Below are 26,171 nucleotides of genomic sequence, written 5' to 3'. Positions count from 1 at the left end.
TCTAAATCATAGAAACAGAAAGTATAATGGTGGTTGCCAGAGGCAGGGGGAGGGGAGGATGGGGAGTGATTGTTTAATAGGTATAGAGTTTCAGTTTTACCAGATGCAAAGAGTTGTAGAGATAGGATGATGGTGAATGCTGCACAAACAACGAGAATGTATTTAATACCACTGAACTGTACACTTAAAATGGTTATGCTGGTAAACATTGTGCTGTGTGTATTTTAACACCCACACAAAAAGAAAAAAAAATGGGTTATAATTGTTTTGGCAAGTGGTTATGGTTTGTAGAAAAAAGTAAGAGGGTTTTACTTAAGAGTTTTACTTAAGAAGGACTCACCCTGGAAAAGGAGTTCTTTCCTTTAGCATCTGTGGATGGTTATGGCAATAGAAGTAATACCTTAAATTTCATTCACCATTCAACAGAATCTCAGCATTGCATGTCCTAAGGAAGTTTTAAAGTTAATGGGCACTGAGCTGCAGGAGTGTGTGTGTGTGGGAGGGAGGGGGGGGCGGGGGGGGGGGTGGAAGGAGATACAGGTATTATTACCAATTGAAGCTATGGAAACAAACTAAGTCAATCTAAGTGAGAGGAAAGGAGGGGACAAATAAAACCTTGAGGAAACCAACATCTTATGGCTTTGTAAAATAGGAGCAGCCAAGGAAAGTGCTAGCAAAGGGTCAGTCAGAAAACAGAGAAAGGAGAATGACGTAGGAGACAGAAAGGAGAGGGGAGTTTCAAAAAGGAGAAGTTAGCAGCATCAAGCACTGAAGTGTCAGTTGGATTTGGCAATCAGCAGTCACTAACAGGAGTCAGCATTACCTGTGCAAGTCTGGCTTGGACTAGAGTGGGAGGCAGGTCCTACAGAATAGGACTGCACTGGCTCTTATTGGGGATGGGGAGAGGGGGTGACTGCAGTTGGCTAGAGGTCTTGCTAAACCAAGCGAGGGCAAGAACTAATGAGATGCAACTAGGGTCCCAGTAACAGGCTTTTGACAAGAATCAGTTGAATGAGTGTATAAATGAATGAATAGATTGTGGGCTAAAGATTGTTTAATGCAGCGGTTCTCCCCCTTGGCTGCACATTAGAATCACCTGGGAATCTTTTTAAAATCCCGATTTCTGGGCCTCATCCTCCGGAAATTCTGTTTCTTTGTTATGGGGTGGGGCCACAACATTAGTAACAAAAAAACAGAATTTCCGGAGGATGAGGCCCGGAAATCAGGATTTTAAAAAGATTCCCAGGTGATTCTTATGTGCAGCCAAGGTGGAGAACCTCTGGTTTAATGGGAAGGACAGGAAGAGGAAGTTGATAGGGTATGGCAGGATGGAGAACCTGCCGATGGAAGAAGTTGCCCACTGTCTCAGAGAGGGGCCAATGCAAAGTCAGGTTTCAGTATGAAGGGGTGAGAGAGAGAAAGGGAGAGAGAGAGAGAGAGAGAGAGAGAGAGAGAGAGAGAGAGAGAGAGAGAGAGAGAGAGAGAGAGAGAAGGGCTTGAAGATTTACTGGGGGGACAGCAGCAGGACAGGATTGAGTTGGGGAAGACCGCTAACTGGGAATAGGAGCGCAGGGAAGGACGGACGCTTCACAAGGCACTCCCGCAGCCAGGGACTCATTCATCCTCGGCACAGCCGGAGGGAGATGGGCTTTACATCGCCAGCCTTTGGAAGAGCGACGCTCTCCAGATAGAGCCATCGCGGCCCGGAAAGCCTGCTCCGCAGCTGTTGGAAGCCTCTGGTGACAAGAAACACTGCTTTTGGAAGTAGCACTTCCATTATGGACTTTTTTTTTTTTTTTTTTTTTGAGCCAATTGAAAAGAAGAAAGGTGCAGGCCCCCTCGAGGGGCAAGTTCTGTCAATGCTAGACATTCGGGGTAATCCATAGAACTGCAGAGCCAGGCGGGCCGGTCAGATCTGTTCATCTGCAAAACGAAGTGGGCTGGTGATCTCTCCCCGCTGGTCTACCAGCCCGTGAAGCCCTCCAGGCCACCGCCTCCCCGCTTCGCAGGATATAAAACGAGGCCCGCGGGACGGGTCTCGCTCAAAGGAACAACAAATTAGTGCAGGGACAGGCCCCGCGCCGCGTCCTCCGGGGCCCTCGCCGCTCCACCGCCTCCGCAAAGATCAGCGCCGCGGAGGCTGCTCGCCGGGCGGCCGGGCTGAGCGCGCCCCGGGGTCCGAGGCCGCTTCCCGGCAGAGTGGGAGCGGCGCCCCGCGGGAGGGCACGAGTCCCGGGGCCTCCTTCCCCACCCTGGGTGCGGGCGCGGGCCGGGCGCACCGGGCACCCTCCCGGGGCCTCCGCCGGCAGAGGGCGCGGGGCGGCTCCTCGCTCCGCTGCCTCGCGAGTGGGGAGCGCGCTGCCCCGCGCGCGCCGTCGGAGCTCGCGGGACCGGGTCGCCGCGGCCGGGCCGGCCCGAGAGCGCAAGGGCAGCGCGGCGGGCGGGGCGGGCGGGGCGGGGCGCGGAGGGGGCGGGGCCGCGGGCGGGGGGCGGTGGCGGCGGCGGCGGCGGCGGCGGCGGAGGAGGAGAACATGGCGGCCGCGGAGAGCGGCTGAAATGCCTGTTCTTCAGGCCAGGCGAGCGGGAGTCTGACGCGGTTCGCCCGGCCCTCCCCTCCGACGGCTGGACCGCGGCCTCGGGCGCCTCGGCCCCTCTGCGCCCCGCGGCTCCCTCGAGCGGGGCCCGCGCCGGGTCCGTTCTGCATCCCCTGCGGGGGGACCCCTGCTCTGGAGGAGGGGGCCAGAGAGCCGCGGCGGCGGCGGGCTCCCGGGCCGCGGAGACGCGGAGGCCGCGGCGGCGCTGCCACGGTCGCGGGCGAGCGCGGCGCCCGTCAGCGCGGCCCAGAGGCGGCGGCGGCAGGTGAGTGGCGGGCGGCGGGCGCCTCGCCTCCCGGTGGGTGCAGCTGTCACGAGCCGCGCGGCCGCCGAGGCCCTAGGGGGCGGGGAGCAGCTGGCGCCCCTCCGCCCCCGGCTCCGCGCTCTCCCCGCGCCGCCCCCTCCCACTTGCCCCGGTGGCTCCCCGGCCTCGCGCGGCGGCAGGGGGCGGAGGGCGCAGCTGTCACGGCACCCGCGGGGGGCTGCCCGCGGCGGCCGCGGCGCTGCCCCTTCCCGGTGGCCCTCGTTCGCGCGGACCGGCGAGCATCCGCGGGTGCGCCGGGCTCGCGGCCCCGGCCCGGCGTGGGGAGCGGCGCCCCGAGCCCGCCGTGCGCCCCGCCGCCGAGAGGGGGAGCCGGAAGCCGGCGCGGGCGCCCCTCGGCCCCGGCGAGCGCCGTGACCTTGGCCGGCGGGTGAACCTCGCGGAGTCTCGCCGGCCCGAACCGCGAAATGGGGATGACCGCGCGCGCCCCGCTGTAAGCGCAGCCTTCGACGGCGCCCCTGCGGCCCCGGCGCACGGGCTTTCTCCTTCTCCCCGTGAGGGGGTTCGGACGCAGACTTTGGGGGGATCCGTGAGGGTTTTGCTAGGAGGGCGAGGGTTCAGTCCCCTGCCCAGGGTTCTGCCCCAAGGACCTGGGGAGGGGAGCAAACGCATGCACGACGGGGAGGCGGGAGGGTTAATGGTCAGCGACGGAACTCGAGCCCTTCCCTCGTCGCTTGGGTGAGGAATGTTGCAACCGGGCACCAGGGTCCCTAGTCCTTACTGCCCAGCGATGGCTTTCTCGCCCCCTTGTTTTTATTGATTTTCTTACTTATTCTAAGGCAGTCGTCCCTGTGGGCTGGAGGCTGCCTGGGCAGTCGATGTTCGAGGCAGATGGAGGGCCTGACAGTCCAGCCCGTGTGCGTGACGCGGACTGTGCGCGGGGCCCTGGCCGCGGAGTTTGGAGGGGAAGGAAACTTTAAGCTGCAGGATCTTTTCGCCTTTCAGGCGTGGCTTTCCCTGGTGATAGAGGCCTTGCAGAGGCAGGTGTCCTTGTGGAGAAGGTGACTTTTTCTTTTCTTTGAAGAGGGTGCATTTTTAAAGTCGAGGATGAGGATAGAGCATGCAGGGTTCTTGCGTGACTCGCAGCCCCAGCACCCCCTGCAGTTGTCCAGAGAGCGATCTTTGTGGGATGATGTGTGAGGGCAGAGACCTACACTTCGGTGATTAAGAAATCAAGTGTCCGTGTGAAGCATGGCTGTGGGGAAGCTTAGGTTATGGTGGACTGTCGAAAGGATGGGTTTCAAGGGTTAAATTTGTTTGAAGTGTGACTCCTCCTCTGGAATTGGTTGGAGGTTAGTATTTAAAAAAAAAAAAAAAGTTGGCCAAAGGGGCCTCTCAGCTTATTTCACAGAAGCTGTGATGTAGTAGGAAGGGGGTCAGATTTCTTCACGTTGAGAATAATGTGAAAAGAAAGTACTTGCCTGGGTCTTTTGGCTCTTCAACTAGGAAAAGTTTTGGGTTAAAGGTAGCTGTGGGGTGTGTGTGATTCAGCGTAATGCTGCAGGGGCATTCCTTGAGCTGTTTGTTATAAACTAAATGCAGTTGGAAGTGTGTCTATTGTATCTCCTGTACTTTGTGGAAAGGTCTAATTTGGTTTTTATGAACTGGTGTCTGAAATGTTTTCCCTCCATTTCTTATTCAGGCTGTATGCTTTGGGAACAGTGGAGCCAAAAGGGGGCCTGACTAGGGAATACTATATGGTTTGGAGCAGCGGTTCTCAACCCGTGGGTCGCGACCCCTTTGGGGGTCGAACGACCCTTTCAAAGGGGTCGCCTAAGACCATCGGAACACACACACACATATATATAATTACATATTGTTTTTGTGGTTAATCACTGTGCTTTAATTATGTTCAATTTGTAACAATGAAAATACATCCTGCATATCAGACATTTACATGACGATTCCTAACAGTAGCAACATTACAGTTATGAAGTAGCAACGAAAATAATTTTATGGTTGGGGGTTACCACAACATGAGGAACTGTGTTAAAGGGTCGCGGCATTAGGAAGGTTGAGAACCCCTGGTTTGGAGAGAAAAGGCAGGGGTGTTGCTTGTAAGAACAGGTGTCTGGTTTGATTTTTGGAGACATCTTGCACTGCTGCTTTATTACATTTATGTAACACAATGAAGTTTAATTTTTAAGGTGTAAAACTTGAATTTTGCATATAGTTAATCTCTTCCTGATTTCTTTCTGAGGATATCTGTAGGATTGTGTCTACTTAAATTGCTATTTGTGTGGCTTAAGCCAAGGGCGTATTTCAGATCTGCATTTTTGGGTGAGTGGTTTTATTGAAGAAAAAAAAAAAGTGCCTGATGGAACTAATGGTGATTGTTCCACTTAAACTGGGATTATATAGACAATGCATTTCCCTCCCTCTTTCTGCCAACATTTGTTTTTCTTCCTCCCTCAATTCTAGGGTTTCATTTCTAGAAATCTGGGCTGGGAACAGAAGCAGCAGTTTGTATAATCCCAAGCATTCGCTTATGCCAGGAAGCTGTAAGGGTAGCATGAAGTGGGTGTGTTAGAACGATACTGCTACTACTTACGACATTTAACTGTAGAGGGAGTCTAGGGTCAGATTTTAATTTTTGTTGACTTTCCTGTTTTCTATGTATGTGTTAACCTTTTGGTGGGCAGAGGATTGGGTCGCTGTGGTGCTGACTGGCATCTATTGTGAAAGCGTTGGCAAAATTTTCATGCTTTCGCTCTATAGGGCAGGCAGGGTGGTAAACAAGCCTACATAACTTAAAGATGCTCCTAGGATGGAATGTTCTCTGCATGTACTCCTGGTCCTGCTAATCCAGCAGTCGGTCACCAGGACTAAATGTAGAGGAAGTGCTGAGGGTGGTGCAGAGGTGCCGAAGGGGGAGTGGGGAAGAGAGGATTTGGATGGTCTTTGAAAAATCCCTTCTCTTTGTACTGTACATCGGAATATGATTTGTCATTGATATTTAAAGAACATTTTAGCCCCCCTTCTCTGTTTTCATCAATTTCACTTGTTCTCTCTAGAGAGATATTACCTGTATTCCTTACTTTACGTTGTCCTTTTTTGCCTCATTCTCTAAGGCGGTGGTTCTCAACCTTCTGGCCCTTTAAATACAGTTCCTCATGTTGTGACCCATAAAATTATTTCCGTTGCTGCTTCAAACTGTAGTGTTGCTACTGTTATGAATCATAATGTAAATATCTGATATGCAGGATGGTCTTAGGCGACCCCTGTGAAAGGGTCGTTCGACCGCCAAAGGGGTCGCGACCCACAGGTTGAGAACCGCTGCTCTAAGGGCTCCACATTGTTTGAATATGTTGCATACCTTATGGAGTGGGTTGGCTTTAAACTATATGGCCTAATGTAGCCTTCATTTGGAGGCAAGAATGGGAGGTCAGTAAAAGTACACCCCACTGGATAGAGTCCCCAAAGCGGTGGGGTGTAGGAGATCCTCAGGATGCTCATTATTGTCTTGGCAGGGATTGTTACCTCCTTCGTATGATAATCACAGGAATTCTCAGAGGGCCATCCACTGCTTTCATGGCAGAGGTCCAAAAACATGTGGTAGGCTCGCTCCTTTTTTGCATTCTGGGTGCAGAGGAGAGTGTGGGATTGGGTTAAATACATGTTTTCCAGGAGTTGAATGACAGAGCACTATATCCATTCTGTCTGCAGAACTATACAAATTTCTCCCCACTTCTACAACTTCACTACCTATTTAGACAGACTAGAGTGTAGCGAGGGACTTATTTCTTCTTTTCCAGGTTGACCAGTAGCTTAGCCCTTGCTCACTGGCCACTGAGGATGGGCCTCATGGTCTCTGACCTTTCTTCTTACCACTGGAGATGAGGTCTAGTCGCTTCAGGCCTTCCCTTTTCTCTTCTTTATGTTTTAGTTAGACTTTGTGCCTTTCTCTCAATGTATAGTGGGCAGAGGTTTGGGTTGCTGTGGTACTGACTAGTATACAGCCAGCTATATATTGTGAAAGCATTGGCATAGGGTCAGAGGTCATAAAATGGCCTAGTGGCATCTGGGTACCATTCTTGGTTGCTTAGTTTAAGAAGGAGGTGCAGGGTTTTTTTCCGAATAGTTCTGGACATTGTTTCGTGGGTGCATAGTCTTTGGATTAATATAGAGTATAGAATGATTACTTTCTATTTCGGCAGGATACATGATTGAACAAAAGAAATTATTACAAAACACTGACACCAGCATATAAGTCCAATTCTGGAACTGCAAGTAGAGTGGGCTGTTGTATCCATGCTTCCTCCCCCGTAGCCCCATCTGCAACACAGTATTTTTGAGGCTTCTTGAAGTGACGGGCTTTTAGAAAAGCTTAGTGTAGTTTTCATATTTCAAAGATAAATAGCTTATGTCAAACCAGAAGCTATAGTCACTTAAGGAGCTGTGGAGGACTTGAAATTAATCAGTCTAATGATCCTCATTTCTAGATACACTACTTTGATCTAATCACTCCCTATGGATTTGTTTCATTGTGGAGGGTGGGGGAAGTTGGGCTTTACTGAGAAGTCTTGAACCTGACCACTGGGAACAGACAGACCAAACTGCTAACCATAGGTGCAAGCACAGAGGTAAAGTACACCTATTCACAGGACCAGAAGTTTAACAACACTGTATTATCCTGTGTTTCCAGAGGGATAGTTCATTTTTGCTCCTCTGGCTTATAATTTGAGGCAATTTTTTAAACTTCTTTTGGAAATGGAGGTTTGACTTTAGACTGGGAATGGTGTCCTAATCTTCCAGATACTTAGTAGATATATCCTTGGGCTAGTTATTTAACCACACTCAGCCTCAGGGTTTCATATTTAAAATTGGAAAAATGTGCTTACCCTCATACTGTGTGATCTTTAATTTAAATAACGAGATACAGTGGGGCCTTGACTTACGAGTGTCCCGACTAACGAGTTTTTGGAGATACCAGCTGTCTCTCAGCCGATTTTTGCATTGAGTTGATAGAGTAATTTGAGTTAACGAGCTCCTTAAGGAGCTCCTTAACAAGCTCTGCCTCGGAAGGTAAGTCAAGGCCCCACTGTATGTCTAGCGTAGTGATTGGGTCACATTAAGACTTTCATAGTGTTTTCTTACATTTCCATACCCTAAACCCAACACTAAATTCTCTGATTCCTTCATTTACAGTTTCTTGGATTTCCCCCCTTGTTTCCAGTTCTATAATCTGGCACTCATGTCATCAACTCTGTGGGCCTGAGAGGTTTTTTTTATTCATTAAATGAGCATATTGGTCTGATTTCACATTTCTTCTCATGCTAAAAATCTATGATTTGTAGGTTTATAGCTGTTTGCCTGCAGAACATTTAAAGGGGCTTCAATAGGAATATAGGAATATAACCTCCTTAATATTATAGATGAGAAGACTAAAGCCAGGCACATAGAGTCATTTTCTTGGGTCATTACTTGGGCCAGACCCCAGGTACTTGGCTTCTAGACTTCTTTATGGGAGTTACTTCTGGTGTTTGAAAGGGATTACAAAGATATTTTAAATTTTAAGAACTCTAGTAAACTTTTGAGTAATGCATAAGCCAGGAGGAAAGGGGTGTTTTTATTTTTTGGCCAGAAATTGACTGTCAAATGTTGTAATGAGGAATTAAACCTGCTCTCTCAAAAACTACAAAAGTGCCTGGAGAGAAATGTCTGCTTTTCTTGTATAGCCCTCACTCAGAGTCAGCAAATACTTACTGAGTGATGTCTTTGAGACACATTGTAGTTAGGTACTGTGCTCGCTCTGCATATTACATTTTATAAACAAGAAAACAAGGCTCAGGGCGGTTACGTGACTGGTGTAAGATTGCACAGCTTGTAGGTATTCAGGATGACACTTGAGTGCAGGTCTTCTGACCTGAAATCACAAGCATGCCTTTCAATTGGCTTCTCTCCAAGCATGTTTGCCATACTTGGCCACATGGTCGCCCTTGTTCCCTCTCTGGACTCTCTTCTGTTCCGTAGATATGCAGTGAGGACTCCTGCAACCTCATTGCTTTCTGGTGACCTAGGAGCCATAGGTCCCAGTTACTTAATGAAAGTGTCTCTTTAAGATTTCCTGCTGCTCTTATCTCACCTTTGTACTTTAGTAGTGTGGATTCTTTGGTGCTTCTGTCTAGTTAAGCTTATCTTTGAATGGTTGGTTTTGGATTCTTAGCAATAAAATACCGCCTCTCAAGTTTTGTTAGTAAATAACTAAAGCGTAAGGGTGTTTTTTTGTTTGTTTGTTTGTTTTTCCACATGGAATAAATTGCTTGGTCATTCTCTGTATTTTGAATGATTGATCCTGTTCTGATAGCTTTAATATATTACATTGTACATTTTTAGTTTGCCTGTATGGTTAAAATATTTACATACTTTTCTTATCAAGCAGAGGTTCGATTATTTAACAGTAGAAGATAATTCTATTGTGAACGTATGTGTGTGTATATAAAGATAACCCACCACATTTGGCCCGATAGTTGAAGGATGAAATGTCCTTGCTTTTTGAAAGCACCTGTAGGTGTAATGCTGGTGTTACTTTGGTGAGTTTGGAGGAAACAAGGGAAAAGTTATTTGTTCTGTGAAGTCTAAGTTGTACCTCCCCTCCACTCCAGATGGTACTGGAAGTCTGTAACTGAATTTCTAAGCAGTCACTCCATCATTCATTCAAGACATAGTTATATGAGTACTTACTTTGTTCAAGGTGCTGTGTTGTTAAAAGATAGGGAAGTTAAATGATAAGATATAGATCCCCTTCTAAAGGAGATTATGACCTAGGTGATAAGACACACAAATACCTATAATACTAATTGAATGTGATGAGTGCTATGAGAGAAGGACTGAAATAGCACTTCGAGGATTCAGGAAAGGAAGCAATTATTTTTCTTTGAGAGAGATCAGGACAAGTTTTATGGAGGGCTTGGTGGTGGACAAGATCCTTGAAGGCGGGAGGTGATTTCTATATAAGTGAGGGCGAGGAGAGTAGTCTATTCAGGAAGATTAAATAGTAAAGATGAAAGGACAGAAAAGCTTGGAGTTATTTAGGAAGTATGAAGAGGGAAAGTGGACGAGTGTGGTGCCTGCTGCAGTGGGGAAGGGGAGGGATCCAGACCTTCTAGGTGCAGTAGCAAGACATGGAGGGATTTTAATGGAGGGAAGTGGTGGGACACAGCAAAGGATGTATATCTGATGAAAAAGAAACATCTGTTTTCCAAATTTATGTGGCTCTTTTTTTTTTTGACAGTTTTTAAACCCCCAATTTTATCTTTTCATAGTGTTTGAAATGATTCCATATTGTAAGGCTTACACACAGTGGGGACTTACTCATTTTTATGTATATTTGAGAACAGACTATGTTGTTTTTAAAATTGATTTTAGAGAGAGAGAGGAAGGGAGAGACAGAGAGAGAAACATCAGTGTGTTGTCCTACTTATTTATGCATTCAGTGGTTGATTCTTTTATGAACCCTGACCAGGGACTGAACCCCCAACCCTGGTGCATCTCGAAGTTCCAATTGAGTTACCCTGCCAGGGCACATGTGTTTGTTTTTTATAGACGTTAGTATAAATTCTTTTTTACTGGCTTATCCACCCTCTCCCCCCAGTATCTATCTTCTTAAACGATGTGTTATCATTTGGCATTTTTAATAGGATGCTGTGGACTTATTGTATAAGTATAAGAATGTGTCTTTCTATAGACGTATCTCACTGTATATCTTTGGGTCATGGAAGTTGAAAGCCCCTGGCTCTCAATATAGTTCATGATTTATTTTACTGATTTATTTATGCCTTGCCATGTTCCAAAAAGGACTTAAGGCAGGATAGCTCATGAAGAGTCTTGGACCTTGTTCCAACCCTATTATTTGACTGAACCACTAGCCAACATTACACTTAGTGAACAGTGTTGAAGACAATCAGTGTCACAGACGGTGCTGCAGTTGTATCTTTTGCCAATCTGGTAGTAATTCAGGGCTGGATACAATATAATTAGAGTACCGTTAAAAATAACTCTTCTAAATTTTGATGGCCTGCAAGGCACTGATAGAGAGCTTTGACCATTGGGAGCTCAGGCCCATTTAGAGCAGTGGTCTCTACAGTAGGGTTTGCATAAAATTACCTGGGAAATTTGAGTTCTGCAAGGACATTTCTTTACTTTAAGTCAGTCTGTTGTGATGTTTTACACTTTAGAGGGGCATAGGTAATTGGATTTTTGGATTTATTATTTTAAAAAATAGACTCTTAACATGTTTTGTATTGCAGTAGGAGTTACCACGCAGATCTTTTGTATAATACTGTATAGAAGTTAACTGGTCATTTTCAGGTGAAGGGCTTAAGAATTGTCTAACTTAAAGATGACTAACTCATTTTACTTCACAAAAACCCAAATGCCCCAAATTTGCTGACATTATCTGTGACAAATGGCTGTGAGTCGTATGCTAGCTAGCAGATATTTTTGAAAAAATAAAAAACACACGTAATCTGTCCTTTTAGGATGATAGTAAATTCTTAATAGTGACTCAAAAAGTAAGTACCTCTCAAAAACAAAATAAAATTCAATGTTACGAAAGAGGTTTTTGAAAATGGATCTTTGGAATTGCATTCATTATTGTATTTTAACTGCTGAAAATGATTTGTGTTAACTTTAAGAACATTTTTATATAAGTATATTTGAACTTGGAAACACCATTTTCTCAGCTGTATAAAAATCTTATAAAGGAAGAGTTTTTAGCGGTTTTCAGCCCAGTGGCTGACAATATAAAAAGCCGATAAATTCTGATTAGTTAGTAATAACAACTGGTTGTCATCAGGAAATATGGCATGCACTAGTTGAATTTTAGTTAAAACCTTTGCATGATAGTGAATGGGATCGAAAATTGAATATCATGTTTCATTCATTGCAGCAAGTGATGCAGTTCTTTCCTTTGTTTTTTCTTTCTCATCTTTGTGCAGTCTGCTTTTTGGCTATGATAACCATTAAAATAAAATAAAATAAAATAAAATAGTTGTTTATTATAAAAATGAACTGAATTTACAACCAGACTTTCAAGTTGCTTTATTACAAAATGTGAAAGAAAAATTAAAAAAATAATAAACCATATTCAATCACATTACTCTCACTGAAAGTGGTGGTATAATATTCTAATATTTATTAGGAAGAGCACATATTTGTGAAATCTGTGTCATCCTATATAATAAAACCCTAATATGCAAATTGACCAAATGGTAGAATGACCAGTCGCTGTGATACGCACTGACCACCAGGGGGCAGATGCTCAATGCAGGAGCTGCCCCTGGTGGTCAGTGTGCTCCACAGGGGGAGCACTTGCTCAGCCAGAAGCCAGGCTCAGGGCAGGCGAGTGCAGCGACAGTGGCAGAAGCCTCTCCCACCTCCACTGCAGGCAGACATTAAGGAGCGAGGGGTCCCGGACTGTTAGGGCCCCGGACTGTGAGAGGGTGCAGGCCGGGCTGAGGGACTCCCCGCCCCCCCCCCCCCCAGTGCACAAATTTCATGCACTAGGCTTCTAGTCAATAAGTAAAAGAAATGTTTTAAAATTGTTTATTATAATAAATGTCATTCTTTAAAATTTTCATTTTTGTGTATGCTTTACAATGTACATAATTATTTTTCTGGTGTGTAATGTATGTATATAAATTATAAATAAATATATATATATATATATATACATGGCTTCTTTTAAACTGTGGGGTATATGATAAAAATGGTTATGACTTTTATATCAAGGTTCTTAAGTAAGATCCCTTGGAGTTATGGACTAAGAGTCTCTATATGGGCTTTAGGGAATCTGTGAACACTCTGAAATTGTGTGTAAAATTTTGTTACTCTATGCATTTCTCTGGAGAGAGGGTCTGTAGCTTTTAGCAAGTTCCCAAAAGGGTCTATGACCCTCCCCAAAGGTTAAGAAACTATGCTGTTAAGGACTGAGACCTCAGTAACTCCATTCATCCAGTGTTACTTCTTGCCAAGTTTAATGGATATGTCTGATGTCATTACTCAAGCCTGCAGTATGACTGGATTTGCAGTCTGTTTTTCCATTTTGTAATAGATGTGATTGCAATGCCTTTGGCCTTTAGAGATGTTTTAGTTCTATTTGTTACATAACTACCTGGCCATCATCACTTGGCTGCTTTTATATATCATTTCCCACTTCTATCCCCCCTAACTCACAGTTAAAAAGAATGAGTATGGAGATGGGAATGCATACATGTATAGAAGAGACCAGTATCAAGTCAAGTATAGGGAGACCTGCCTGGTAGGCTGGAATTCATAGTTTCTGTGCTTTTAAATTCTTTCTAGTATCTAAATCTCAGCTCTCTAGAGTTCTTAGGGTCTGATTTGACATATGCTGAAAACACCTTTCAGGTTCTTAGATTTGTTCCTTTTTTTTTTTTTTTTTTTTTTTTTAATTCTCCAATGTCATTGTTCTAATTTAGGCTTACTTATTGGATAGGAACCAAAGTGGTCTCATTGGCCCCAGTGAGTTCCTTTTTCACTCTATCCTGAATTTTGTTTGGGGATGATTGTAATTTTTATTTTCATTAAGTTACTTTGCTTGAAAACCTTCCATGACTCCTCATTACTGTCAAGATAAAGCTGTTCCTTAGCCTGGCATTTAAAGCTTTCCAGTGTCTGGCAACAACCTGCTTTTCTCATCTCACTTCTCACTAGTCTTCCCCAATAAGCTGTTCAAAATAAAATTGTCAGCTTACTGTCCCCTAAACATCCTTTGGGCTTCTCAGTTTCCACCCCTTTATATATATATATGCTTTTCCCTGGAATGTTCTACTTATCCTAGGCTATTCCTCCTGAAATTCTACCTACCCTTTAAAGCAGCGGTCGCCAACCTTTCGGACCTCATGGACCACCAGTGGTCTGCGGACTGCCAGTTGATGACCACCTTGCTTTTTAAGTACTAAGACTATACAGTTTGGAAGTAATTTCCTCCTTCTATGAACTCTTAATTTTTATTTTCCTTATTATTCATTTGGAACTTTATACTGCCCTATATTGTTTGGAATTTTTTGTTTTCATGTGTCCTATCTCCCAAATTATGGTATGAGAATGGCAGAAGAAGATCATGTTTTGTATTTTGTCCTTTGCAATGTCTTACACATACAGAATTAAAATATTGGCAAGTCATATTGATTAAATCACAATGCTAATTGTTAATTTAGAGAAATAGACCTTTTTTTGAACATGTACCTGGAATACTCATACAAAATATCCAGGGATTCTCTTCACCGACCTCGGGGTTTTGAGAAATTGAATTGGAAATCAGATACTGTTCGAGAGAGAGAGGTAGTCCTACAGCATAAGAAGTTGGCTGTTAAGGGCTGTGTTCAGGGCTGGGGGAACCTGTTCTCCAACAGAGCTCCCCCTGCCATGGGTACAGAGAAACGTGTTCCTTCCTCTCTCAGCTGTGCTAGAGATACAAACTCTTAATGTCGTGAAGATCACTACACTTCCGTGTTAATTTTGCAATACCTTCTCTGTAAGATAAATTTTTACTGAATACTTGTGTTTGAATGGTAATATAGGGCACCATGAAGTTATTATAGCTTAGGGCTTCTGCCCTTTAAAGAGGTTATAACTCCTGTAGAGAGTCTCATTTGCTTTAAATCATACACGAATTTAAAAATGTAAAAGATGTAATATGGGCATATGTAACTAAAACTAGTATAGTTAGTTGCTAACTGAGATATGTGGAAACTACTCTAGCATTTACTATTTTTAGCATTCACTTGAAATTTATTTATCATGTGTCATTTCCCACCAACCATATTGTAAATTATAGAAGGTAGAGGCCATTTATTACACTAGTTATGTGCCAATACCATTGTGCTTTCATAGTGCTTTACCCACAGTATCCTATCTAATAAAATTGAAACATGGTAATTGGCGTACGACCGCCACCCTTCCCATTGGCTAATCAGTGAGATATGCAAATTAACTGCCAGCCAAGATGGCGGCCGGCAGCCAGGCAGCTTAAACTGAACATGAGGCTTGCTTGCTTCAGTGATGGAGGACTCCAACGTTCCCCGCCTGCCTTGCTGGCCTCTGAGCTTGCAGTTTGAAACATAGTTACAAATATAGAAGCTAAACAAAACCCCAGAAACCTGCTTTCAGGGAGCCAGGATCTCAGAGCTGGAGTTGATACAGTGTTTCGATTATAGAACACAAACAAACCAGATACCTGCTTTCAGCAGCAGAGGCGTCAGAGCTGGAGTCAGAGCTAAAGCTGGCCCAGAATAAAAAAAAAAAAGAAAAAAAGGAGCAGTTGGGAGCTTCAGTCACCCGCCAGCCTGAAAACAGCCCTCAGCCCCTCACCCAGACTGGCCAGGCACCCCAGTGGGGACCCCCACCCTGAAGGGTGTGTGACCATCTGCAAACAGCCATCATCCCCTCACCCAGGCTGGCCAGGCACCCCAGTGGGGACCCCCACCCTGATCCAGGACACCCTTCAGGGCAAACCAGCTGGCCCCCACCCGTGCACCAGGCCTCTACCCTATATAGTAAAAGGGTAATATGCCTCCCAGCACCAGGATCAGTGGAGCCTCGAGGCCTCCCGGCACCGGGATCAGCGTGGCAGGGGGCAGCGCCCAAACCCCCTGATCGCCCTGCGTCTCTCTGTGTGACAGGGGGCGGGGCCACAACCTCCCTATTGGCCCTGCCCTGTTCGTGACAGGGGAAGGTGCCCCAACCCCCTGATCAGCCCTGCTGTGTGCCTGATAGGAGGGAGCTCCCCAACCCCCTGATCGCCCTGCGGCTCTGTGTGTGACAGGGTGCGGCGCCCCAACCCCCCCCCCCCCCACGGGCCCTGCTCTGTGTGTGATGGGGTAGAGCCATAACCTCCCCATCGGCCCTGCCCTGAGTGTGAGAGTGGCGGCGCCCCAACCCCCTGATTGGCCCTGCTCTGTGCGTGACAGGGTACAGAGCCCCAACCCCCCTGATGGGCCCTGCTCTGTGAGTGACAGGGGGCAGTGCCCCAACCTCCTGATTGGCCCTGCTCTGTGCATGACAGGGGGTGGCGCCACAACCTCCCCATCGACCCTGCCTTGAGTGTGACAGGGGATGGTGCCCCAACCCCCCAATCGGCCCTACCCTGAGCGTGACTGAGGGTGGCATCACAGCCTCCCGATTGCCCTGCTCTGTGCATGACAGGGGGCGGCACCCCAACTCCCCAGTCGGCCCTGCTCTGAGCCAGACCAGGGGCTGCACCTAGGGATTGGGCCTGCCCTCTGCCACCCGGGAGCAGGCCTAAGCCAGCAGGTCGTTATCTCCCGAGGGGTCCCAGACTGCGAGAGGGCACAGGCCGGGCTGAGGGACCCTGCTCCCCCCCGACTGCACAAATTTTTGTGCACCGGGCCTCTAGTCTATATATATAAAAGCCTAAGTGATCATTATGATGGTACGACCGGAACGACTGGTCACTATGACGTGCACTGAGCAGCAGGGGGCAGACGCTCAACGCAGGAGCTGCCCCCCTAGAAGCCAGGCTCATGGCTGGCAAGCGCAGCTGTGGCGGCGGGAGCCTCTCCTGACTCTGGCAGTGCGACTGAGCGGTGGCGGCTGGTGCAGCGGGCCAGCATGAGCGCAAGCAGAGCAGCACAGCACCCGGCCCCAGCTTGGACTCCTCCCTGGCTGCCTGCCACTTGGTGCACTGCTACATCCCCAAGGCGTTGCGGATTGCGAGAGGGCGTAAGCCAGGCTGAGGGATACCCCCCCGCCCCGCACGAATCCGTGCACCGGGCCTCTAGCACATAGATAAGTGTGTTACTGATCATGCCTTGGAGCCTAGCATGGTGTGGGTAGGCATCTGGAGGAAGTGAAATTTGAATTAGATTGTAGGACTTGGAGTGATGCTTATAGCATAGTACCATGGAACTTGAAAAAAGAGTTTTGTAGTTAAAATAATAAAGTACATTTGGTGCTCTGTCCGGATGATAGAGCCTCTTTGGTTACTGTGCCTTTGGTCCTGAAGTAACCCATATCACTTCTTCTCATAACCAAAAGTAGTACCAGGGCACTGCTTAAGGGGCTAGGGAATGCTGGCTAGAACATGAATATATGGTGAGCAGTAATTGCCTTTGCCTCATCAAAACAGAATTGCTTTCTTTAGAAAGATGGCTATCAGAATCAGTAGGCCCTACCTGGAATTATTGAAATAAAGAGGAATTTTTTGTGTGTGTCAGCCTAAATGGGATTTTTATTGCTAAATTTATTTGTGAAAAGAACTTATAGTGATGAATAGTAGTGTTTGGAACAGTTAAAGGAGAAATTTTTACTAATGTCTCTAGGGGTAGTTATTATAAATTATTTTAGTTTACATGGTTTTGCTACCATCTTTAGAGCAGAGATTTGAAATTGGTAGAAAATGATTGACTTCAGTAAAACTGATCCAGAGCTTTTCTACATATATACTGTTTGGTTGGTAAGATTATGGGGTGAGAGAAGTGAGAGAGGGTATAAAGGGCTTTCAGATAGTATTGGAGACCTTTTGCTGTCTGAAGTTTTCATAAAATTGCTTCTTAGTTCCCTGGAAGTCTTTTTCTCCTTCTCATCAACATACTGTTAATTAAAATCTGTTTTCTCCATTTTTCATTTGTCTTTTAATGTTGGGTTTGATAAAGATTTTTGGGTGATGGTTAAAATATTGGCCAATTATGTAGGACTATGAAGCCTAGATACTTATTTATATACTAGAGACCCAGTGCACGAATTCGTGCATGGGTAGGGTCAGTAGGCCTGACCGATCTGTGATCAGGGCCGATCTGTGGGGCGACCAGCAGGGCAATCAGGGGCCTGCGGACTGGGAGCAGCTCCTGCGTTGAGCATCTGACCCCTGGTGGTCAGTGCGCATCATACCGACTGGTCATTCCGCCAGTTCTGCTTTCAGTCAATTTGCATATTAGGCTTTTATTATATAGGACTAGAGGACCAGTGCACAGCATCGGTGGGGACCCTCGGCCTGGCCTGCGGGTATCAGGCCAAAACTGGCTTTCCAATATCCCCTGAGGGGTCCTGGATTGCAAGAGGGAGGTTCTCGGGTGACATACCCAGGAATCAGGCTCCCTGTTCTCTGGTTCTGGGTGCGTCACCCAAGAACCACAGCTGCCAAGTCACTGCAGCTTGGCAGCTCCTGCATTGAGCGTCTGCCCCTGGTGGTTGGTGCGTGTCATAGCTACTGGTTGGAGAGTCTGCCCCCTGGTGGTTATTGCACGTCATAGCTACTGGTCAGATGGTTGGATGGTCGCTTAGGCTTTCTATGTAATAAAAGCCTAATATGCTAAGTGTCCAGTCGTCCAGTTAGTTCAACCAATCAATGCATAATATGCTAATGATGTACTAAGGCTGCTCAACCACTTGCTATGATGTGCTGACCACCAGGGAGCAGACGCTCCGACCGATAGGTTAGCTTCCTGCTGGGGTCCAGCCGATCAGAACTGAGCGAGATGGGCCAGATATACCCTGGGTCCCTCCCCGACTGGCCAACCTCCTGCGTCCCTCCCAGCCCCGATTGTGCACCTGTGGGGCCCCTCAGCCTGGCCTGTGCCCTCCTGCAATCCAGAACCCCTCGGGGGATGTCGGCCAGCCGGTTTCAGCCTGATCCCGCAGGCCAGGCCAGGGGACCCCACTGGTGCACAAATTTGTGCACCGGGCCTCTAATTTATACTGTATATATAGATGAGGCTTATTCTCCCCATTCCCCATTTTTATTCCTGAACTTTTAAGACTTTAGGCTTTCTTACTGACTACATTCCAACAACTTCTCCTTTTAAAATTAAAAAATAAATCATGCATATAATACATGATTATATTCTAATTACAAATTCAAAGAAATGGAAGTATATAGAGTTAAAAGGAGAAAATCTCTGTAGTGAATTATATGATATGCTATTAATTTTAGCTGTCTAGTATCCCTTCCCCCATTTTCTGGTCACAGTATTCTCCCCCTTGGCCAAGGGATAGGCATATGACTAGGTTTGGCCTGTCATAATTCTCTATTCCTTTGGTCATGGTCATTGCTGCATGGTGGCCATATGACAAAAACAGTTTCAGATCTGTTCCTTGAGACTGAAAAATAGATCTTGGATGAGGGACAGGCTCATGCCATTGTTGTGATTTGCAGTTCCCTCACTATTTATAAAGTTGAACATCTTATCAGATGTTTATTGTATATTGGATTTTCCTTCCTAAGGCCCTGTTATTCATATTTGTTCATTTTCCTTGTGTGATGCTTGACTTTTTTATTGCTTCCTAGCCATATGAAATAGTTGTATTTACATGATGTAGTTGTATTATGATGTCATATTTATACTAAGTAGGAATTGCTTTCGTTATTTCAGACAGAAAGATGTGAGATACTTACTACTCCAAACTCAAGGCTCACTACACACACAGTCAAACCCACACACACACACACACACACACACACACACACAGTGTCCCAAAAAATGTGTATGTACTTTAACAGCTGATTGCTCAATTTTGAAAATGCAATGCAATTTAATAAACACTGCCTTTATAATTATTCAAAGTGTGTGTATACATTTTGTATATGCTAAGTGTCCGGTCATCTGTTTAACCAATCAAAGCATAATATGCTAATGATATGCTAAGGGAGAATTCGTGCACTGGACCTCTAGGATATATATAAGCTATCCTTGGACATTTAGATGGTTTATCTATATTAATAAAAATGTAACATGCTAATTAGACCAGACAGCTAAATGACCTTCTGGACAAAGCCGGGGCTGCAATGGGCAGAGGCAGGTGGGGCTGCGAGGGCCGGGCCCCTTGTACGAATTTTGTGCATTGGGCCTCTAGTACCTGTATATAATAACTGTACATAGCTGCCCAATTCATTGAGTTAACTCAGGGATACATGCCTCAATTGGATGCTCTATGGATGCTTAATTGAGGTAATTTTATGGCTGAGATACATGTTGGGAAACTCATGTTTTGAGAATTTTCCAGGTCAAAATCATTGTGATTATATTGAATGGTATAGAACTTTGGCACTCAATTGGAAGTTTGTTCATTGGTACAGAATCAGAACCTCTTTCAGAGGAAAATTTTGGCCCTATAAGAAAATATTTTTTTGCTTCACTTCCATGGAGAAGTGGGTTGGCTGCATACGTAGACATCTTTAGTGGTTAGGTTCCTTAATTTTCATAAGAGAATATTAACCTCATTCTGCAATTGATTGACTGTGAAATATGTAGTATACCTGCAATCAATATAGAAGAGCTTCATTCTACAAGTATGTATCCACTTACTTTGCTGCCCAATTCTTATTATAAAGGTAGTAATCAGAAATAATACTCTTTTGTTCATGGATTGGTAGAATCAACATCATTAAAATGTCCATACTACCCAAAGCAATCTATAAATTCAATGCACTTCCCATTAAAATACCAACGGCATACTTCAGAGATCTAGAACGAACTCTCCAAAAATTCATCTGGAATAAAAAAAGACCTCGAATAGCTGCAGCAATCTGAAAAAGACCAAAGTAGGTGGGATCTCAATACCAGATATCAAGTTGTATTACAAAGCCACTGTTCTCAAAACTGCCTGGTACTGGCACAAGAATAGGCATATAGAACAATGGAATAGAATAGAGAGCCCAGAAATTGGCCCGAACCAATATGCTCAATTAATATTTGACAAAGGAGGCAAGAACATACAATGGAGCCAAGATAGTCTCTTCAATAAATGGTGTTGGGAAAATTGGACAGATATATGCAAGAAAATGAAACTAGACCACCAACTTACACCATACACAAAAATAAACTCAAAATGGATAAAGGACTTAAATGTACGACAGGAAACCATAAAAATTCTAGAAGAATCCAAAGGCAACAAAATCTCAGACATATGCCGAAGCAATTTCTTCACTGATACAGCTCCTAGGGCACTTGAAACTAAAGAGAAAATGACAAATGGGACTACATCAAAATAAAAAGCTTCTGCACAGCAAAAGAAACCATCAACAAAACAACGAGAAAACCCACTGTGTGGGAAAACATATTTGCCAATGTCATATCTGATAAGGGCCTAATCTCCAAAATTTATAGGGAACTCATACAACTTAACAAAAGGAAGATAAACAATCCAATCAAAAAATGGGCTTAGGACCTAAATAGACACCTTTCAAAAGAGGACATTCAGAAAGCCAAGAGACATATGAAAACATGCTCAAAGTCACTAATCATCCGAGAGATGCAAATCAAAACAACAATGAGGTACCATCTCACACCTGTCAGACTGGCTATCATCAACAAATCAGCAAACGACAAGTGCTGGAGAAGATGTAGAGAAAAAGGAACACTTGTGCACTGCTGGTGGGAATGCAGACTGGTGCAGCCACTATGGAAGACAGTATGGAGTTTCCTCAAAAAACTTCAAATGGAACTCCCATTTGACCCTGTGATCTCACTTCTAGGAATATATCCCAAGAAACCAGAAACACCAATCAGAAAGGATATACGCATCCCTATGTTCATAGCAGCACAATTCACCATAGCTAAGATCTGGAAACAGCCTAAGTGCCCATCAGTAGATGAATGGATTAGAAAACTGTGGTACATCTACACGATGGAATACTATGCTGCTGTGAAAAGGAAGGAACTCTTACCATTTGCAACAGCATGGATGGAACTGGAGAGCATTATGCTAAGTGAAATAAGCCAGTCAATGAAGGAAAAATACCACATGATCTCACTCATTCATGGATAATAGAGACCACTATAAACTTTTGAACAATAATAGATACAGAGGCAGAGCTGCCTCAAACAGATTGTCAAACTGCAGCGGGAAGGCCGGGGAGGGTTGGGGGGCAGGAGATAGGGGGGTAAGAGATCAACTAAAGGACTTGTATGCATGCATATAAGCATAACCAATGGACATAAGACACTGGGGGATAGGGGAGGCTAGGGGACTGTCTAGGGCCGGGGGATAAAATGGACACATATGTAATACCCTTTGTAATACTTTAAGCAATAAAAAAAAAAAAATGCCATCAAAAAAAAAAAAAAAGAAATAATACTCTTTGAGAATTGCTTAAATAAGCACATTTAATACATGCTCTAGAAACAGAGTTTTTACTTGGATCAAGCCAGAATATCAGAGAGCTATGTATATTGATTGCATTGTTTTAGACTGGGGTAGAATTACTTTTACTGAATTGTTATTTGGTGTAATGCAGTCAGCCTTGATTGAGGGCCATTAAAACAAACAGCTTTATAAAATTTAGTACTTCTCTTATTGTGGAATTCTTGTGAGGATATTAATGTCCTTTATCTCAGTGCTCTATTGATGCTGTTCTAACTATTGCTATTGTTATCAGCAGTTGATCTGCAGGACTAAGACTAACAAAAAATGAGCTAATAGTTCCTGGACAGATATACTTTTAGCTGAAAGCAAATGCTTTTGCCTGAAGATAGACTCATTATGGATTAGGGGTTATGTAATGGTTAGGAGTGTGGGCTCTGAAGCCAGATTTCCTGGGTTTGAATCCTGGTTCTGCTACTTCCTACTTGTGTGTTGTTAAACCTCTTGGTGCCTCAGTTTTCTCATCTCTGAAATGGGAATGATAATGAACCTAACCTCCTCAAGGTTGTTGGGAGAACTTTGTGAATTTAAACATATAGAATGTTTGGCCCATGACAGGTGCGATGAAAATGAACTGCTGTTGTCCCCCCCCCCCATTTAAAAAAATTGTAGTAAGATACACATAACATAAAATTTACCACCTTGACTATTTTTAAGGGTACAATTCAAGCTGCTTTTGTTTTTATCACCATTATTATTAGAAACCATGTAATAATTTTTTTCCAGGTCTTGGTACTAGGAAAAGCTGTGTTTCCTTTGACCAGCTGGTTCATTTGTATTGCATAGTCATCATGATTCTTGTAACCTACACTATTTCTCTCTTTGCAAGGGAGCTCAGAGTCAAATGTGTTGCTCTTGTGGCATTTAGTTTATATGAATCTACCTCTGACTTCATCTTATTTTCCTCCCTTATTTTTTCTTTGCCCCAGTCTTGTCACTTTTTTCTTTTTAATGCTAACGCACTCTGTGAAGTGTCGCGAATTATTTTGAAATAATATGGAAATAAAAAGTAATCTTTATTACAGCATGTGCCCATGTTGAAATTTCAGATTAATTTTCATTTAATGTACCTTAAGTTGTTGGCTGCTTCTTGATGACAGAGAGGTGCTATAATTTTCATTAAGCTATCTCTAATTTCATCAGAGGATGGGTTACTTCTGGGAAGGTTACTATTGACAGCCAGTCCTGTTGAGGGTATGGATTTTCTGTTAAGCTTTAATTGCAAGTGTTTTTTCTTGGCTTGTTGTTGTTTGGTTTTTCCCCTTGACCTTTGCTTCAGTAGTCTCTTGTAGATATTTTTCTTTTGAGGGGGTGTCATTTTAAGAACTTATAAACCCTAAGTCTTTATAAAAATACTCTTCAGAGTACTTTTTTAAAATACATTTTTATTGACTTTTATCATAGGTGTAGCATAGGCAGAGTAAAAGCTATATGTGTTTTTACTGATTTTCTTTTAAAAATCAGAATGCTAATGTATTGATTTTCAAGAGAAAAAAGGAAATGTTCAAAGCCTAAAACATTCCTGGATATTCTGGTTATGTCACTAGCATGTTCTTTCTTCCAAGCAGATGTATGTGGGGCTGATGTTATTGCCTTTTTGGGAGGGTGGTAATTAAAAAAATCAATCAGGATTGGCTGTAAAAAAATTAAATCTCACCTGGGGGTGTTTTTATTGACTTTAGAGAGAGAGGAAGGGGGGGGGAGAGAGAGAGAGAGAGAGAGAGAGAGAGAGAGAGAGAGAGAGAGAGAACATAGATCAGCTCCCTCCCATACATGCCCCCACTGGAGATTGAACAAACAACCTAAGTATGTGCCCTGACTGGGAATCGAGCCAGCAGTCTTTTTGGTGTACTGGACAATGCTCCAATCAACTGAGCCACCTGACTGGGCTGAAGTGTCTTTTAAGTCTTTTTTAAATTTGTAAATTCCTTCTTCTTTCCCCCCCCTCCTCATCCTTATAGATTATTGGAAAACCTGGTTTATCCTGTACAGTTTCTTAGAGTCTGAATTTTGATTTAGTTTAATATGTTTCTCTATCCTCTATATAATCTGTAAGTTGGTAGTTTGATATAGAAGCTTGATTAAAGTTTAATTTGGGGGTGGTGCACAAGATGACCATAGTTGGTATTGAGACATGTATAATGTCTTGTCTTTTTGTGATGTTATCAGCTGTTGGTATTGCTGTTAGCTTTTGAAAATCCTAAATTGTCTAGATCAGAAAGGGGAAACATTGCTTGGAAATGGTAGAGACTACTCTGTACACATAGGACTCCTGGTGACCGTTTTGAAAGTACAACAGTGTGGTGTGGAATGAAAGAAGACCTAGGTTTTAGTCTTGGTTCCCTTGTTTAGGAACTGTTCGATCTTACATAATTAACAGCAACAACAGTAGCAGCAGCTACCATTGAGCTAATGCTTATTTTACACCAGGATCTGTGCTAAGTGCCTTATATACATTGTGTAATCTAATCCTCATAACTACCCTGTAAGCTCAGGCATCTTTTTTTAAAAATATATTTTTATTGATTTCAGAGAGTAAGGGAGAGAGGAGAGAGTGATAGAAACATGAATGATGAGAGGGAATCATTGATCTGCTGCCTCCTGCACACCTCCTACTGGGGATCAAACCCGCAACCTGGGCATGTGCCCTTGACTGGAATCAAACACAGGACCCTTCAGTCTGCAGGCCAATGCTCTATCCACTGAGCCAAACCAGCAAGGGCAAAGCCCAGGCATTTTTATTTTGAGGTTCACTTGGCTGAAAAGTAGTGAAGCAGGGATTCCAACCTTGCTTGATTCCAATCTTTGCTCTTGATCTCTTTGTTCTCCTATCTATGTATATAAAAGCCTAATATGCAAAGTATCCCCTTGGGAATTCGACCAACGGGGAGTTCAGTTGCTCACTATGATGTGCGCTGTCCACCAGGGGGCAGTGTGGAAGGAAGAAAGGCCCCGGCTGGCAGCTGGCGGCTGGGGAAGGGAGGCCCCAGGGATGGGAGGCCCTGGCCGCCAGCCAGCAGCCGCTAGAGACCCTACCCATGCACTAATTTCATACACTAGCCCTCTAGTATCTGTGAAAAGGGGTATAAGTATAGCTGCCTTATCTATCTTGTAGGGTAAATGAAAAATTGTGTGTGAAAGTTCCTTGAAAAATATTATAGATGTTAAAATGAGAAGTGTGCTGGTTTGACAGTACAGGCCTTTGCCTTTGGCTAAATAATAGTGAAAAGTTTGGATGGAAAGAACTCTTCAGTCATTTTCTAACTTCTTGTTTCCATTACTATTGCTGTTGACATGTGGGAGAGTTTCCGTCTCTTGTTAAAATTGACAGTGATATAAATTTTATGTGTGGTAAATGTCAGTGGTCGCTTAAGAGTTGCTGGGTGAATAGTGATGTCTTAGTTTTACTTCATGGGCCATATAGGTAGGCTTAATCCAAATATTTTTAAGTGAGAGAGCAAGAGCATAGTCACAGTTCTTTTATTAAAAGTAGGGGGAGTGTTAACTGAATTTGTGATGTTATATTTCTTTAGCTAGGTTGTGGGTATGTCATATATGTTAAAATTATTTTCAATGCCTTTTTGTATGTCTGAAGTATTTTATGATGAATAATACCATTAAAGTGCTGATCACTAGTATTTGCATGTGTAATAGACTAAGAAAGAAATAGGTATGAAGTTAGTACTTTTAAGTCTAACCTTCAGCAGTTTGTTATCAATTTATAACTTGTAGCAATTTGTTATGGTAAATTGGTAATGAGTGTATGGAGAACTGTGTTGAGAAGAGATCTATGACCATTTCCAGCTTAATGGCAGAGAATTGTTGTGATTGATGACTAATGCCTGCCCTATGCAGACATACAGAGTTTTAGGAATATGTGCTTTGTTCTTGCTAAGCCTTGGTAAAGTGTTTATCAGAAAGTCCCAGGGCTTGACCTGATCACATTTTCTTGGCACTCTGCTTCTTGCAATTCTTCTGTGACTCTGATTCATGTTGTCATATTATATTTCCTATGGTGAAATATCTAGAATTTCATTGTGATATTCCCAAGAAAGATTTCCCATTTATTTTTACTTATTAATATTTTTATTGAGTTAATAATTCATATACCATAAAGTCACCATTTTAAA

General features: G+C 44.1%; 1 protein-coding gene across 2 annotated transcripts in view; it reads left to right on the top strand.

The window, feature by feature from the left end:
* Nucleotides 1-2,502: 2,502 nt before the first annotated feature.
* Nucleotides 2,503-26,171, top strand: part of NCOA1 (nuclear receptor coactivator 1) — a 172,236-nt gene continuing 148,567 nt past the window's right edge. The window contains exon 1 of one of the 2 annotated variants that reach the window (XM_036335188.1): nt 2,503-2,859. The gene's annotated coding sequence lies outside the window, so the exon portion shown is untranslated. Of the gene's footprint in view, nt 2,860-3,324; nt 3,350-26,171 lie in introns of those variants that run through there. The other variant, XM_036335189.1, reaches the window with a different exon arrangement.

This window comes from Myotis myotis, unplaced genomic scaffold (assembly GCF_014108235.1).
Source record: "Myotis myotis isolate mMyoMyo1 unplaced genomic scaffold, mMyoMyo1.p scaffold_m19_p_14, whole genome shotgun sequence".
NCBI lineage: Eukaryota > Metazoa > Chordata > Mammalia > Chiroptera > Vespertilionidae > Myotis > Myotis myotis.
Note: the sequence above shows the minus strand (reverse complement) of the source record. Positions and strands in the feature narration are given on the sequence as shown.